Source organism: Anomaloglossus baeobatrachus, chromosome 4, assembly GCF_048569485.1.
Source record: "Anomaloglossus baeobatrachus isolate aAnoBae1 chromosome 4, aAnoBae1.hap1, whole genome shotgun sequence".
Classification (NCBI taxonomy): Eukaryota; Metazoa; Chordata; class Amphibia; order Anura; family Aromobatidae; genus Anomaloglossus; species Anomaloglossus baeobatrachus.
Genome location: NC_134356.1, coordinates 550,706,065 through 550,720,796, shown reverse-complemented (window position 1 = coordinate 550,720,796; position 14,732 = coordinate 550,706,065). Strand labels below are relative to the sequence as shown.

The following is a 14,732-nucleotide window of genomic DNA, read 5'->3' as shown; positions in this document are numbered from 1 at the left end:
AAAGGCAGCTACACAGATCAACCGAAACATTAAAACCACTGACGGGTAAAGTAATATTGATAATCTTGCTTCTATAAACTAGGGCAGGTGTTTGAATATATTAGGCAACAAGGGAAAAGCCCGTCTGAAGTTTCCAAATCAACAGGTCGTGTAGGATCATTCAGGTATGCAGTGATCAGCACTTACTAAAAGTGAACTGGTAAATTGGGGACAGGTGACACTAGTACCGAAGAATCAATGCAAAATATCAGTCTGATGAATCACTTTTCCTTTTACATCATGTGGATGGCCATGTGGAAGCAAATAGCAATGACTGAGTGTCCTCACCACTGTACGATTCTCTACTAAACATCTGGGTGCTCAGATGTACTTGTTACCAGATCGAGTATCGTGGGTGCTCACTCCATGCTCAAGTACCTGCCTGCATGTTTCACAGCTGTTAGCCAATAAAAATGCGGGGATTGCCTGTCATACAAAGTAATGCAGTAGCCATGTTGGCTACTGGTATGACTGATTGGCAGGATGCATCATCGGGTCTTGTATGGGACCTGGTGACAATGCTCGGCACAGTCACTTCTGGAAGAAGTTCATGGATAGTTGAGCTCTGAGGAAGAGCTTAGATTAGAGCAGGCATATAAGCACTGTTTAATTGCTATTGCAGTAATCGTATACCGATGCTGCACCATTAAAACAAAATAAATTTTAAGGGCTACATACATACATACATACATACATACGTACAGTCCTTTCTCTAGTAAAACCGCTGTTACCTGCATTCAGTGTAGTGATAGCTGGTGGAGGAGGGATAGCAAATAAATATGATATGGAGTCCCCCCCTATTGCAGGCTGTTATTAAGCTGGTAAGTTCATGGTTATTTGACCCTTCCCAGCCTAAAAATATCAGCCCTCTGTCGCCCCAGAAGTGGTGTATTACATTAGATGCACCAATTCTGGTGCTTCGCCTTGGCTATCCTCATTGCCTTGGTGCATTGAGTGCAATGGTATTTGGGGTTGATGTCAGATGTGTAATGTCAGCTGGCATCAAGCCCTGGTGTTAGTAATGGAGAAGCATCTCTCAAACACCATCACTAACCCAGTAAGTATAAAAGATAAAAAGACAAAAACAAAAAATTTTATTTTAAAACAAACATTCTGACTCTTGCCCTGGTTCACCCATTTAACCCCTTCAAGACCATGGACTGATATATCCATCATGGAGCGTGTCCCATTAAGTCCCGCCCCCTGCCGCGGGCAGGAGGCGGTCGGCACACATAGCTGTTTTCAACAGCTGACATGTGTGCCTGCATGTTGCGAGTGGAATCGCTTCCACTCGCAACATTTAACCCCTTAAATCTCTCTAGTTGTAAAATGATTGAAATTAATACATCAAGTTATCAAATATTTCATAGTAAGACATATACGTTCATAGTTCTGTTCATGTTGGAGGGCATAGGTTATTAATAAAGTTTATAAGGGATAAATATGCCCATATGGAATATACTTGAGTGATGAGCATGGAGGGATATATTTGAATCCTTCCCGAAGCTTTCCGAAGTTTCCAGAAGGTTACGTAATATGGAACTATATTCAACTGTGTTACACTAGAATGCCCTATATGGTCTGAACAGCTGGTATATAATGCACGATGGAGGGGGCTACTGGTCGCTCCCCACATTGCCTGCTGTGAGAAGACTCGAGGCTGCAAAGATGAAGACACACTAAGAGATGACATCCCCAGCATTGCCGTTCAGGAACCAAAGAAAGATGGGTAAAGACTTCCCATTGATCAGTATGGACTAAATGAACTCTTATTTTTGCGTAAGCTATCAAAGTATATTATTTTTCCTTTCTGTAACTGAATCTTGGCAACCATTTTTAAATAGATAAAATACATTTATTTTTTACATCTTTGAAGTTCTTTCTTTCATGCGGCTTTACGTATTTGAAGAAAAATATATTTAAGAGTATATTTTTTAACACTAGTAAAAGACTAGTAAAATAAATAAATAAAAAAAAACCTAAAAGTTCAAATCACGCCCCTTTCTCCCCATTGAAAATGAAAGGGTTAAAACAATAAACACACATATTTGGTATCGCCGCGTTCAGAAATGCCCGATCAAAATATAAAATCAATTCATCTGATTGGTAAACGGCGTAGTGGCAAAAAAATTCCAAACGCCAAAATTACGTTTTTTGGTCGCCGCAAGTTATACGCAAAATGCAATAACAGGCGATCAAAACGTAGCATCTGCGCAAAAATGGTACCATTATAAAACGTCAGCTGAAGACGCAAAAAAATAAGCTGTCACTGAGCCATAGATACCAAAAAAATGAGAACGCTATGGGTTTCGGAAAATGGCGCAAAATGTGCGCCACTTTTATTGGACAAGCTTGTGAATTATTTTTAACCCCTTAGATACAAGTAACCTATACATGTTTGGTGTCTACAAACTCGCACCGACCTCAGGCATCATACCCACACATCAGTTTTACCATATAGTGAACACAGTGAATAAAACATCCCAAAAACTATTGTGTGATCACACTTTTTTTGCAGTTTTTCCACACTTGGATTTTTTTTGCTGTTTTCCAGTACACCATATGGTAAAACTTATGGTTTCATTTAAAAGTTCAACTTGTCTCGCAAATAACAAGTGCTCATATGGCAAGATTGACGGAAAAATAAACAAAAAAAAAAAAAAGTTACGGCTCTCGGAAGAAGAGGAGCAAAAAACAAAAACGCAAAAACGGAAAGTGCCCCGGGGCTGAAGGGGTTAAAAAAAAAAAACAAACAAAAAAACTACACAAGCGCAGATCCAAAATCTGACGTAGTTCACAAGTGAAAACCTGAAAGACAACCAAAAAAAAAAACTAAGAACGAGAGTCCCTCATTCACAATTTTATTACGCATAAAATAAATCTCGCAACTCCAACAGTGCATGGCAGTCATCTGAATCTGATAAGCACATCAGTACAGTTACCGCTCATAACGACTTTTGCTGGGTCACACATAAAACAGTGCAAAATCGCGAATGTCTCACAATTGAGTAACATCACCGCTCAGACATTAAGGGTCTCTTGCTCCCCTTTGTCTGACCCGGTGAGAGCGGTGATGACCGGTAATATTACTAAAATCATGACTGCTTGATACCGTCACAATGTATCGCAGACTAACCAGGAGTGACCCATGAAGAGTCGGTCTCAGAACAAGTCTCCATAGGTGGCACTAAAGAATTGGACGTCGTGGGAACACCATGGACTACGCTGGAGCTGCGGAATTAATTTTTTAATAAACTGTTGAAAGAGGGACAGTAACTTGTCTCTTTTTAGGCCTTTCAGGTTTCCATTTGCGGACTATGTCTGATTTGGCGGACTACTTTGGAACTGTAGGACTTTTTTTTGGTTTATAAATTGGTGAATCAGGGCCATAGTTGGGGTGTGTTGGTGTTTTCTTTCTTTTAACTTACTGGGTTAGTAATGGGAGTGTCTGATAGAGATCTCTCCAATACCAACACAAGGGCTGTATGCTAGCTCACATCAAATCCAACTGCCATTACCCAGATTGCCACTGAACCAAAAGGCAAAAATCAGGAAAAGTTGAGGCAAAGCAATGTGATGCATCACTTTTGGGGGAAGCAGTGGGCTATTTTTAGCCTGGGAAGGGCCTAATAACCATGGACCTTTCCAACCTCATAATACCAACCCGCCGGTCAGCTTTACCCTTGCTTTCCAATAAGCTGCACAGGGTGCAATTTTACTAGACATTAGGAGGTTGTACGCCCATTCGTCTAAAAGTCGGCATACAAATGTTTGGGCACCGCTGGTCAAAATGTATGTTATTGTGAACTGTTTAGCTACTTTTCTTTGTATTTCAGAGGAAAAAAAAAATAGACTGCAAAAGACCTTCAGGAAGATTTAGCAGACTCTGGAGTTGTGGTACATTGTTCTACTGTTCAGAGACACCAGCACAAATATATCCTTCATGGAAGAGTCATGAGAACAAAACAGCTGCGTGCTCACCATAAAATTCAGAGTGAAAAGTATGCAAAATATCTAAATAAGTCTGATGCATTTTGGAAAACTCCTGTGGACCAATGAGGTTAAAAAAAGAACTCGTCGTTTTACAGCTAGAGAAGGGAATAGACTCAAAGAAATTTCAACAAATTCATGATGCAAACCTATCATCATCTGTAAAAAAGCGGACGTTAAAGGATGGCTGCTACAAATAAATAAGGATCCTAAAACACACGCCAGAAACCACAACAAACTACCTCAAAAGGCGCAAGCTGAAGGTTTTTCAATGGCCCCCACAGTCCCCTGGTCTGAACATCATTGAAAATCTGTAGCTAGACCTCAAAAGAGCAGTGCATGCAAGACGACCCAAGAATCTCACAGAACTGGAAGCCTTTTTCAAGAATGGATGAAACAAGAATTTAAAGATTCTTGACTGACTATAAAAAGCATTTACAAGCTGTGATACTTGCCAAAGGGGGGTGCAAGTAAGTACCAACCATGCTTGGTGCCCAAACTTTTGCATTGGCCCATTTTCAATTTGTTATAAAAAAAAAAAAAATTGCCTAAAATACAGAGCAAAAGTGTGTCATCTTAAACTCTATTGCCTGCTTTACACGAGACGACCAATTGTGCAATTTCACGATCGATCGCACCTGCCCCCGTCGTTTGTGTGTCAAAGGCAATTTGCTGCCCGTGTTGCACAAAGTCGTGAAACCCCGTCACACGCACTTACCTGCTGAGCGACGTTGCTGTGGGCGGCGAACACACTCTTCCTGAAGGGGGAGGGACATTTAACAGCGGCCAGCCAATAGAAGCGGAGGGGCGGAGATGAGCGAGACGTAAACATCCCACCCACCTACTTCCTTACGCATAGCCGGCGGGTGCCGCGGGACGCAGGTAAGATCTGTTCATCGTTCCCAGGGTGTCACACGGAGTGATGTGTGCTGCCCTGGGTACGATGAACAACCGGCGCCATTTTAAATAAACAATATTTTGAAACTGAGCGATGAGTACACGACTCACGATTTGTGAGAGATACTGCGTCGCTCGGAGGTGTTACACGAGATGACCTCGTGAATGATGCCGGATGTGCGTCACGAAAACCGTGACCCCGACGATGCATCCCGCAATTGCTTGTCTCGTGTAAAGCACCCTTATGTCTTTTAGATCATTTCATCTTCAACTTGTTTAAGTCTGTATGAGCACGCTTCATTTTTTTAATGCGTTTTTTTGGTGAAGTTTTGAGACAAAAATTGCATGTATACTGTCGCGGGCGGAGGAGGGGACGCCGCGCTCTCCCACTGCTCGGGTCCGGCTGCCGCGACTGCCGCGGCCTGCTGCTGCTCGGTGGCTCGAGCGATGGGCCGGATCCCGGGGACTCTAGCGGCGCTCCTCGCCCGGAGGTGAAAGGGGTTTGGTTGTTGGGATAGTTTATTGTCCGTGACGCCACCCACGGTTGTGGTGATTGAGTGTACACCACCGCTGCTCTGGCTGGGGAACCCGGGTGTGATGGTATGGAGCAGCCAGTTGTTGTTTTGCCCCTCCGTGGGTAGGGGTTGGTGATCCCGGGGCCCAGTGATGGAATTGGAGGGTGGACAGGCGGGTATGGGGCCTGTGGAGGTGCAGGGGCGCAGGGGCAGCGCTGTGCCGCACGGCACGGAGGTACTCACTCAGCCAGTAAACACGACACAGTTCTCGGTAAACAAACGGCTGGTTGGACGGGTCCCTCGGACGGTTACGGTGCCGATTTCCCCTGCAGTTGATGGTGACGGTCTCTTCCCTGCACCTATGTGTTGTTGTTTGGTAGCGATGGGTTCCCACTGGTAACCCGCTCCCCAGCTTGGATATGAGCCGGAGGAGCTCCACTCTTGCCCGCAGGCGCTGGCCCTGGGAAACTGGTGCCTTGGTGGTGGCGATGTCTCCCCTTAACGGTTGGACTGTTGCCTTCAAACGGGACTTGGTTGTTGGGAGACAGTCGTCCCCTTCACTGACGGATTTGGCAAATTATGGCGACTCCTAGCCTTGCCGGGATACGAAAGGCCCCTGCCCTGGTGCTGACTAATCTTCGTATACCGCTCCGGTACCGCCGGGTCTCCACCCGTCCACGGTCCTTTCGGCAACCTCCAATCAGTCTCGCCTGCAGACGGTCACCGCCGTCTGCCAACCTTGCTGTCTCAGTCCGGGGCACACACCCGGACTAACTTCAGGCTTCTTGCTGTCACTACTGATACTTTCCTCCTTTACCACTTCACCAGCTTCACTTCACTTCCTTTCACTTTCAACTCTCAAGCTAATCCGCCTGGTTTTCCCGCCTCCAGAGCTGTGAACTCCTCGGTGGGTGGAGCCAACCGCCTGGCCCACCCCCTGGTGTGGACACCAGCTCCTGGAGGAAGGCAACAAGGATTTTAGTTTTGACCTTGTGTGTACCTGCAGGGAATGTGGGGTGCGTGTGGTGTTGTGACCTGTGACCCCTGGCTTGCCCAGGGCGTCACAATACCCTTCTGCCAGCAAAGGCCATGAGAATTCTGAAGTGTTGTGCGCATGTTGCTTCTTTTTTCCTTGCAGATTTTGGTGCAGAAAAAAAACTGCAGCACTTCTTGGTCTGATTTTCAACCCTTCCACCCATTGAACTTCTGGCCCAAAAAAAAAAACCAAAAAAAACACAACCACACCAAAATGGGGCAAAAACACGCCTCGTTTTTTGGTGCATTTTTCTGCCAAAAGATGCAGTTTTGGGTGCAGAAAATTTCTGCAAATCCTCGGTGTGCGCACATAGCCTAACTGTTAAATTGTTGTGGTGCACGTGTGGTCTTTGACCTTTCATTGCGCATTACAGTACTTTGATCCGCCCTGAGCAAGACAGATCAAAGTACGCCTGCACAGGACCATAAGGCCAGCCTGTGTGGATGATGTAGGATGCATCATGTACACGGCCTGCGAAGAAGGAGGACGGTGATTGCAGCAGAAAGGAGGCGCCGGACTGTTATACACAGCGGCCTGGGCTCATATATACAGTATTCCGGAATGCTGTATATAAAACTTGCTAGTGGTGGCTGCAGTTTATAGGGGATAAATCTGGTGACAGGTTCTTTTTAAAATTATGCGCAAAGGAGCAGCAAGAATAAAATAGGGAAAAACAAACCGGACAATTTTGAATTGACAGGTTCTCTTAACTGCATACTTGAAATGGGATTTTTCTTTTTAAGCTCCGCAATATATCCAGAAGGTTTTAATCATAATTTGACAAAAAAAAAAGGGGGGGTGGTGGAGTGGGACTGCAATGTAGGAGTACAGCCTTTGTTTAAAAAGTCGGTAGACTGGTTGGATTGTGAAGAAGAAGAAAAAATCCAGCATCCAGTTCAAGACTATATTAAAATGGATTTCCTTTATTTTATCAAAAAGATAAAAACATCTTAAGGCTATGTGCGCACGTTGCGTACAGTTCACTGCAGAAATTTCTGCAGCGATCTGAAGAGCACATGTGCGCTTTAAATCGCTGCAGAAATGTCCGTAGTGAAGCAGATTCCATGCGCTCTGCCTGCAGCTCCTGCCATAGACAGAGCAGGAGCTGCCGGCAAAGCGCACGGAAGAAGTGACATGTCACTTCTTTTTGCGCAGCGCTTCGGCAGTAGCCGAAGCGCTGCGCTCTAAAACGCCACGTGCTTACGGCCCCTGCACAATCTCCATAGACTGTGCAGGGGACGCAGGACGCATGCAGTTACGCTGCGCTACAAAGCGCAGCGTAACTGCATGTATTTACGCAACGTGCGCACATAGCCTTACAAAGGTTCCTCCATATTCATAAAAACCTTATCATGGCAAAGTTCACTTGATAGTTTGGAACTGGATGCTGGATTTTTTCTTCTTCTGCTACGCTGTTATCTTGCGCTGGGTCTGGCTGCCTTGGATCCTTGCACCTTCCTGGACGTTGTGGTTCTCCAAGTGGGTGAGCTGGTGTTTTGCTTTCTTCTTATGCTGGTTGGATTGTGAACAATGACCTACAGAGGATGTTGTGCACTATATAAAAGATAGTTTTTGATTGATTCCTTCCAAGAAATTTGACCATCGTAAATGACTCAGACCTTGATAAGCCAGACCCTCTTGGTTATGAAGAAAGTGATTTCCCCAGCTTTGAACACATCTTTCAAGTTGCAACAGCTGGAAGAGATTTCTTAACATGCAAAGTGCTGGGTACGGCATCCGGGCAGCCAACAACCGTAACCTGATCTGTGCAGCAATATTGGAAGAAGGAGGTGTCAGGAGTGAGAACATGTTATGGAGTTTAGGGGAAGGAGTCTGCCAACATCACACTGCAATGCCAACAACTGGAAAGCCACAACCAGCAGCATTCTCCACTATTCGTGCGTCATCATGAAACAGCAGGTAAAGAAAGAAAGCAGCACTGAATATAAGAGGTTAGTGCGGGGCCCAATGACCCGGACCACTATGGTGCAGCATACCATGCAAGCCTCTAATAAGTATGTAACACATAAGCACAGAAAAATAGTACAGCAAATAAAATATGGAAATACTACACTTTGTCTGTACAAACACTGCCCGGGACGTGTGCGAGTCTGTGAGTAGATCTCGCCCAACTTTTATAGCTCTAATTTTGCTGTTAAAACGTTCAAGTTGTGAGCAACTTGCATTGAAGTCTATGGCCAATACGTCTTCTGTGGCTTGTGACAGTAAATCCAACACATTTAGAAACACACAATTGTCACACATACAGTGTGACACCACAGGAAGTCATTACAGCCAGTGCTGCTGCAATGTCACCGTCCAAGAACGTGACAATTACCTTTAGGGTAAGGAGCCACAGCAATGTGCCATAAACTGATAGAATTGTAAAAGTTATAAACAAGAATTCTGGAGTTTTAGACTGTGCGCACATTGCGGAAAATATTTGTTTGTTCAATTTCTTTTAGCAAAATCAATGGCTGGAAGGGCTAAAATACACAAAGAATTGACACGCTGCACCTTTTTTCTGCACTAAAAACTACAAAGAAAAAAGAAGCAACGTGCGCACAGCAGTCTGAATTCTCATATAGACTTTTCTGGGAGAAGGAAAAATATGCAGCTTTCAGCAAAAGGCTGCACCAAAAAAAGAAAAAGAAAAAAAAAAAAGTATCAAAAAACGCAGTCTAAATGCACACACAGCCTAAATGTTGTAGTTTACTGCTCATTGTTTAGGTTAGTAGAGAGCTACCGTATCAGCAGAGGCAGGTGTAGCACCCACGGGGCAAGGGGTTAAATATACTCGTCGCCGGGCCGGTGATGTCGGATCTGGGACATCACGGGTGGCCCTGCCCAGCTCCGTGGCCCCGAGGTGTACAGTAAAAGGGAATGGATAGAAGATGATGGGATGGTGGTGGGATGATGGAGGTTGAGGATGTTGGGAGTAGTGGTTTTGTGATGTCACCTGTGGTACGCGGCCAGGGATTAGCTGCTGCTGCCGGTGATGTCCTCCAGGGCTGGTGATGTCACAGCAAGGATGGTTCTGCTCCCCACAGGTGGAGTAGGTCCCAGGGAGGATGATTTAGGTGGTAGTGATGGCCATTGGTACCATAGTGCCGGGCGACAGCAGTAAGAGGCTGTCAGCTGCAGATTTTTTTTCTCACAGTTCTAGTGCTGCCCTGAGGGTACCAGTCTCTGCCATCATGGGCCCCAGCCGATCCTGGATAAGTTGGAGCTAGCCACCGGTATTTGGAAATGTTCTTTCCTAAGGGTTGCCCCTGTAGAAGTGAGGAACCCAGGCTGAGCTTCTCGCTCCAAGCCACAGGCCCAGTGAAGAAGAAAGAAGGAAGGTGGTGCCGTGCTGCCAGAACTGTAGTCCCGACTTGACTGAAGATTGTATGAAGTTTGCTACTACTTCTACCCCAAGAGGTGCCCGCCCACCAGGTGGTTGTCCTAGTAACAAAAAAGTCCCATGCTTCGTGATGGCCACCCCCAGCCTACTCTAGTCCAGTCCCCAGTGAGAAGGTACCTAAGCTGTACGTAAAATGAAATGTGGAACCACTGGTGACTAACCACCTCCTTACCCGAGATGAATACTGCACCTTAAGAGAGGTGCAGTACCCTGTTGCGACTGGAGCCTCAGGGGCTCCACAGAGGTGGCACAGTAAAAGGAGTGCAGCACCTACAAGCTTGTTCGAGCTGCTCTGAGGCAGTCTTTTTGGCCGGATGCAGATGACTTCTGTGCCCCTTTTAATGCTGCTGAGCGATCAAAGTTTGAGCCACCCATGGTGCCGATCCAATCTGTCAGTCCTTCAGGAGTCTGGGGAGTAAACGCTCCAAAATTTTTTCCTTTATAAAAACAAAGTTAGTGATGTTTCACGTTCTAAAAAGCAGCTACAATCACTGACTAACCACATTGGCTGCACATAGGCCCTTCTGGTGGTCTCCACCTGTATAGGCCCACTCTGTCACCTGAGGCCTGCGATTAGCTGCAGCAGTGACTGGAAAGAGAACTCATCAGCTGTGCAATGAATGTGGCCAGGTGACTGGAAAACAAAATGTCCTTACTGCCACGACTGCCTGTCCTAGCGAAGTGGCCCGACCTGGAGTAATGGGGGAAGTAAGTCCGGCAAATACACCAAATTTGACTATTTTATAACATTTCCGGCCTTGTCTGAATCAGATCACTCCTCTATACTGAAGATTGTTAAAGTGGCAGCAGTGCAACCACTGGTCTCTAATGTCTCGTGGTGTCTACAAAAGTAGAAGACCACTGAATTTAATTGGTGGCAGTGGTCACATGCTGTAGCCATGATGTCACCTCTGCAACCATAATCTACTGCTTCAGTTGTTGCACCTAATGCTTTATAAAGAAGCAGAGCTACAAGATATAGTATTAGAGGGGTTGAAAACAACAGCCAAAGCCAAGAGGCATCAAAGTGCCCAAACCCCCCTATACACAAGGCATACAAACTTTTGTTCCTAATCAGTCAATACCTTCATGCAAATCGGGTCAAGCTCAATTCCATTAGGAAAGGATTTCAATCATATATTGTATGACGTCTGGGATATTCTCCCTCCACTTTGCCCAAAAAAATTTGCACCAAAAGTATCAGCCATCATTCCGTACCCCCCAACCCCCTCACATATCCTTTGGCCTAATGCCCTTTCTTTCCAGTTTCGGTTGGACCCACGATTCTTTTTAATGGTTTGTTCAGAACCTTCTAAATAGTTTGCGCGCAGCCAAACCCAACAGACTGGAGGCATGTGACAGAACAATACACATCCTGTTCAAGGAGTTGCTTAACTAACAACTTTCTGGCCCGCTTCTAGAGCCTCACCCAGTGAAAGTATATATGTACATGGGAGGATTGAATGGCGGTCTGGTTACGTAAATCTACAGAAAACAATTGGATGAAATTGCCTGTAGCAAACAAATAAAATAATCTGAGTTATAATCAGACTTCGGCACCATGTAACAATACACACAGTGCTGCCCCATACACCCCTCACAGGAGGGAGTCTTGCCCTACAAGCTGAGCATCTATGGAGGAAGGATTGCTGGAATAAATCAATGGGTGTATGCCACTAAAATAATTATTTGCACATTGGGGCCTTTATATGAAATGAAGAGCTCACAGCAGTCTATGGGAGTGCGCTAGGTACCTACAACATGGACTAAAACAGAAAAAAAAAAAAAAACACATGGCCAAGCAGAGAATTTAAACCAAGACAGATCTTTAGGAGGGTCTTTCCACCATTTTTGTTTTAAAAAGACTACTAAAAATAAAAATCTTTGACAATTTAAAAACAAACCAAAAAAAAAAGGCCACACTCATTTTTCAGGAGGGGAAAAAAAAAATAAAAATCGAGAACAGCAAACAAAAACAAAAGGCCAGAGATCCCTTAAACGGATTATCCAGCTTATTGTTAGGTCACTGTTGGGCTACATAGGGGCAGGTAAGCAGATAGCAATTATCTACCTGCCCTGCTGTCAGCCCCTCTCCGCAGGCTCCGAGCAGTCATTGACTGCTCCTGCTGGGATTTTGGCACCTCCTGCGATGTCACATCGACAGGGGCAGGAGCTTATGCCCCAGCCTTTGTTGACTGGCATCACAGCCGGCGTTCTGTTGCCACCCTGTTGCTTAGTGGGGGCAGGTACACTGCGTAGGAGTGCCTGCCCACCTTCCCCCGCACCCTCCCACACATTTCATAGTGCCGTAGTGCAGTGGTGTCAAAGACGCGGCGCGCAGGCCTGTGACCCCCTTGACGATTGCTGCCTGTGCTGGGGGCCCGCGCAGTCAGTGCTTTATTTCAGAGGACAGATATCCGGGCGCTGTGAAGATGCAAGTGCTCAACTCAGCTACTCCAATGATCAACTGCCGGAGAGTAGCTGTAAAGAGAACTCATCTCTGCGCAGCACCTGGAGATCAGTCATCTGATATAAAGCTCTGTCAGCGGTGGCCCCTGCAACGGCAACGTTCATCAAGGGGGGGTGGGACACAAGAAGCAGGAATCCAAAGGAATAGGACAGGTGAGAAGAATTGGTCTTTATTTTTTTGTGTGTGTGAAGACTCATACAATAGGGGACAATTTTACAGGATGGAGCATTGCTACAATAAGAGGACCAGGAAAGGGGACATTAGTCTAGGATGAGTAGAATGATGCAGGTAATATATACAGTGGAACCTGGCTTAACGAGTAACCCAGTTAGCGAGTATTTCGCCTAACGAGCAAGGCTTTCTGTAAGGCCCCCTTCACACATCAGTGATTCTGGTACGCATGTGTTTTGGGTTTTTTTATATGTACCAGAATAACTGACATACACAGACCCATTATAATGAATGGGTCTGCGCACACATCAGTGATTTTTCACTGAACGTGTCTCCGTGCAGCGTACACGCGTGTCCGTGATTCTGCACAGAGACAAGTCCGTTTTTTTCTGGCATCACCGATGACCCACGGACCACACTATGGTGTGATCCGTGTGTGATCCGTGAAACACGTACCAGAAAAACACTGACATAAAATAATAAACATTTTCAACTCACCTTTCCAGCGACACGCTGTGCAGCCTCCGCTCGTCGCAGCCCCTGCCCAGCTCATGAATATTCATGAAAGCAGGAACAGCCGACCCGGAAGTAGCTGCAGAGAACGGTGGGCGGATGCTGCAGAGCCGAGGAGTTCAGCACCATGGACAGCAGGAGCGAAGGCAGGTGAGTAAAGTCCATTTGCAATCACGGAATGCACATGGACAACCCACGTGTGCCGTGAATCACGGAACACGGAGGGACATGTGCGTGTTTTACACGTCAGTGTTTTTCACCGACGTGTGAAGGGGGCCTAAATTTGTAACTCTGTTTACGAGAAAGCCTTGCTGAACGAGCAAAATACTCACTGCACACACTTCCGGTTCCGTACATCCACCGCGCTCTAAGCCGCTCTTGCAGTCCACACAAAAACACACACACAAGCACGCGCACACACATATGCTCACCTTACCTTCCGTTCCCTCGCCGGCTTCCTGGAACTTGCATGTATCGGGTAACCAAGGCGACCAATGCTGGACCTTCAGCTCCCAGCGCGCTGACGTCAAAGGCAGGAGCCGCTTGCCTCCGATTGGCCAGCGCGCTGCCTTTGAGTAGCGGCTGACAGGGGAAGGTCCTCCCTCCACAGGATGTGTATCGGTAACCATTGCGACGAGGGAGGACCTTCCCCTGTCAGGCGCTACTCAAAGGCAGCGCGCTGACCAATCAGAGGCAAGCAGCTCCTGCCTTTGACGTCAGCGCGCTGAGTGCGGAAGGTCCGGCATCGGTCGCCTTGGTTACCCGATACATGCAAGTTCCAGGAAAGCCGGCGAGGGAATGGAAGGTAAGGTGAGCATAATCTGTGCTTGTGCGTGTGTGTTTGTGCGTGTGTGGAATGGCACAATAGGGCACCAAGATGGGACATTTAACAAGTTGTGGAACGAATTGTCTGCACTGCAAAGATTTCCTATGGGAAATCTTGCTTTGCTGAACGAGTAACAAACCACTCCCAAAACGGATTGTGCTCGTTAAAATCTGTCACCATTGTGGATGTAATGTAAGGTGATTGCTCTGTCATAGATAAGAAGCAGGATCTGTCATGTTATTTCCAATTCTGTAGTGATGAGAGGTCAGTGCTGGGCAGACTGCTAACAGCCAATGATTGTGCACAGGGCGGAGCTGGACAGTGAGGCTGGGCGGTGCCAGCTCGGACTGTGATGTTTGGCAATCAAGCACAGGAAGATGTCAAGTTTGCTTGAGCTGCAGGTAAAGTGGGTGCAAAGAATAAAGTGATAACGCAAGAGGAGCATAAGTTAAAACAAAAAAAAAATATGTAGGGGTGTTTTAGATGAAAATACAGCATAGATTAGCTTAAATAAAAATGTTGGAGTTTATGGTTGGACAACTTCTTTAACTGTCTCGTGTGAAAGACTTGGCAGGTTCTTGAAAGTTTAAATAATGTGTGCACATAAAAACATAAAATAAACCTGTACGTTCACGTTACCCAAACCACAGGCAGCGTGAATCAGTGCCCGACTGCAGCCAGGTAAGTTGTACTCAAACGCCTTGGTGTTTCAGAAAAGATAAAAGTATGAAAAGACTGGGGATGACCACCAATTTTTTTTTTCTTTTTTTCTTTTTTTTTTTTTTTAAAGGGAGAGCTGTCAATCTCCTAAAGCAGAGTGAGAAGCTTCCCGGATGCTCATCCTCTCCTCCTATAGATCTCACGTCTCT

The 14,732-nt window shown here is 45.9% G+C and overlaps 1 protein-coding gene across 2 annotated transcripts in view; it reads right to left on the bottom strand.

The window, feature by feature from the left end:
* The window catches only part of MCTP2 (multiple C2 and transmembrane domain containing 2), a 239,582-nt gene that overhangs the window by 161,906 nt on the left and 62,944 nt on the right, over positions 1–14,732 (bottom strand). The gene's annotated exons all lie outside the window — the stretch shown is intronic.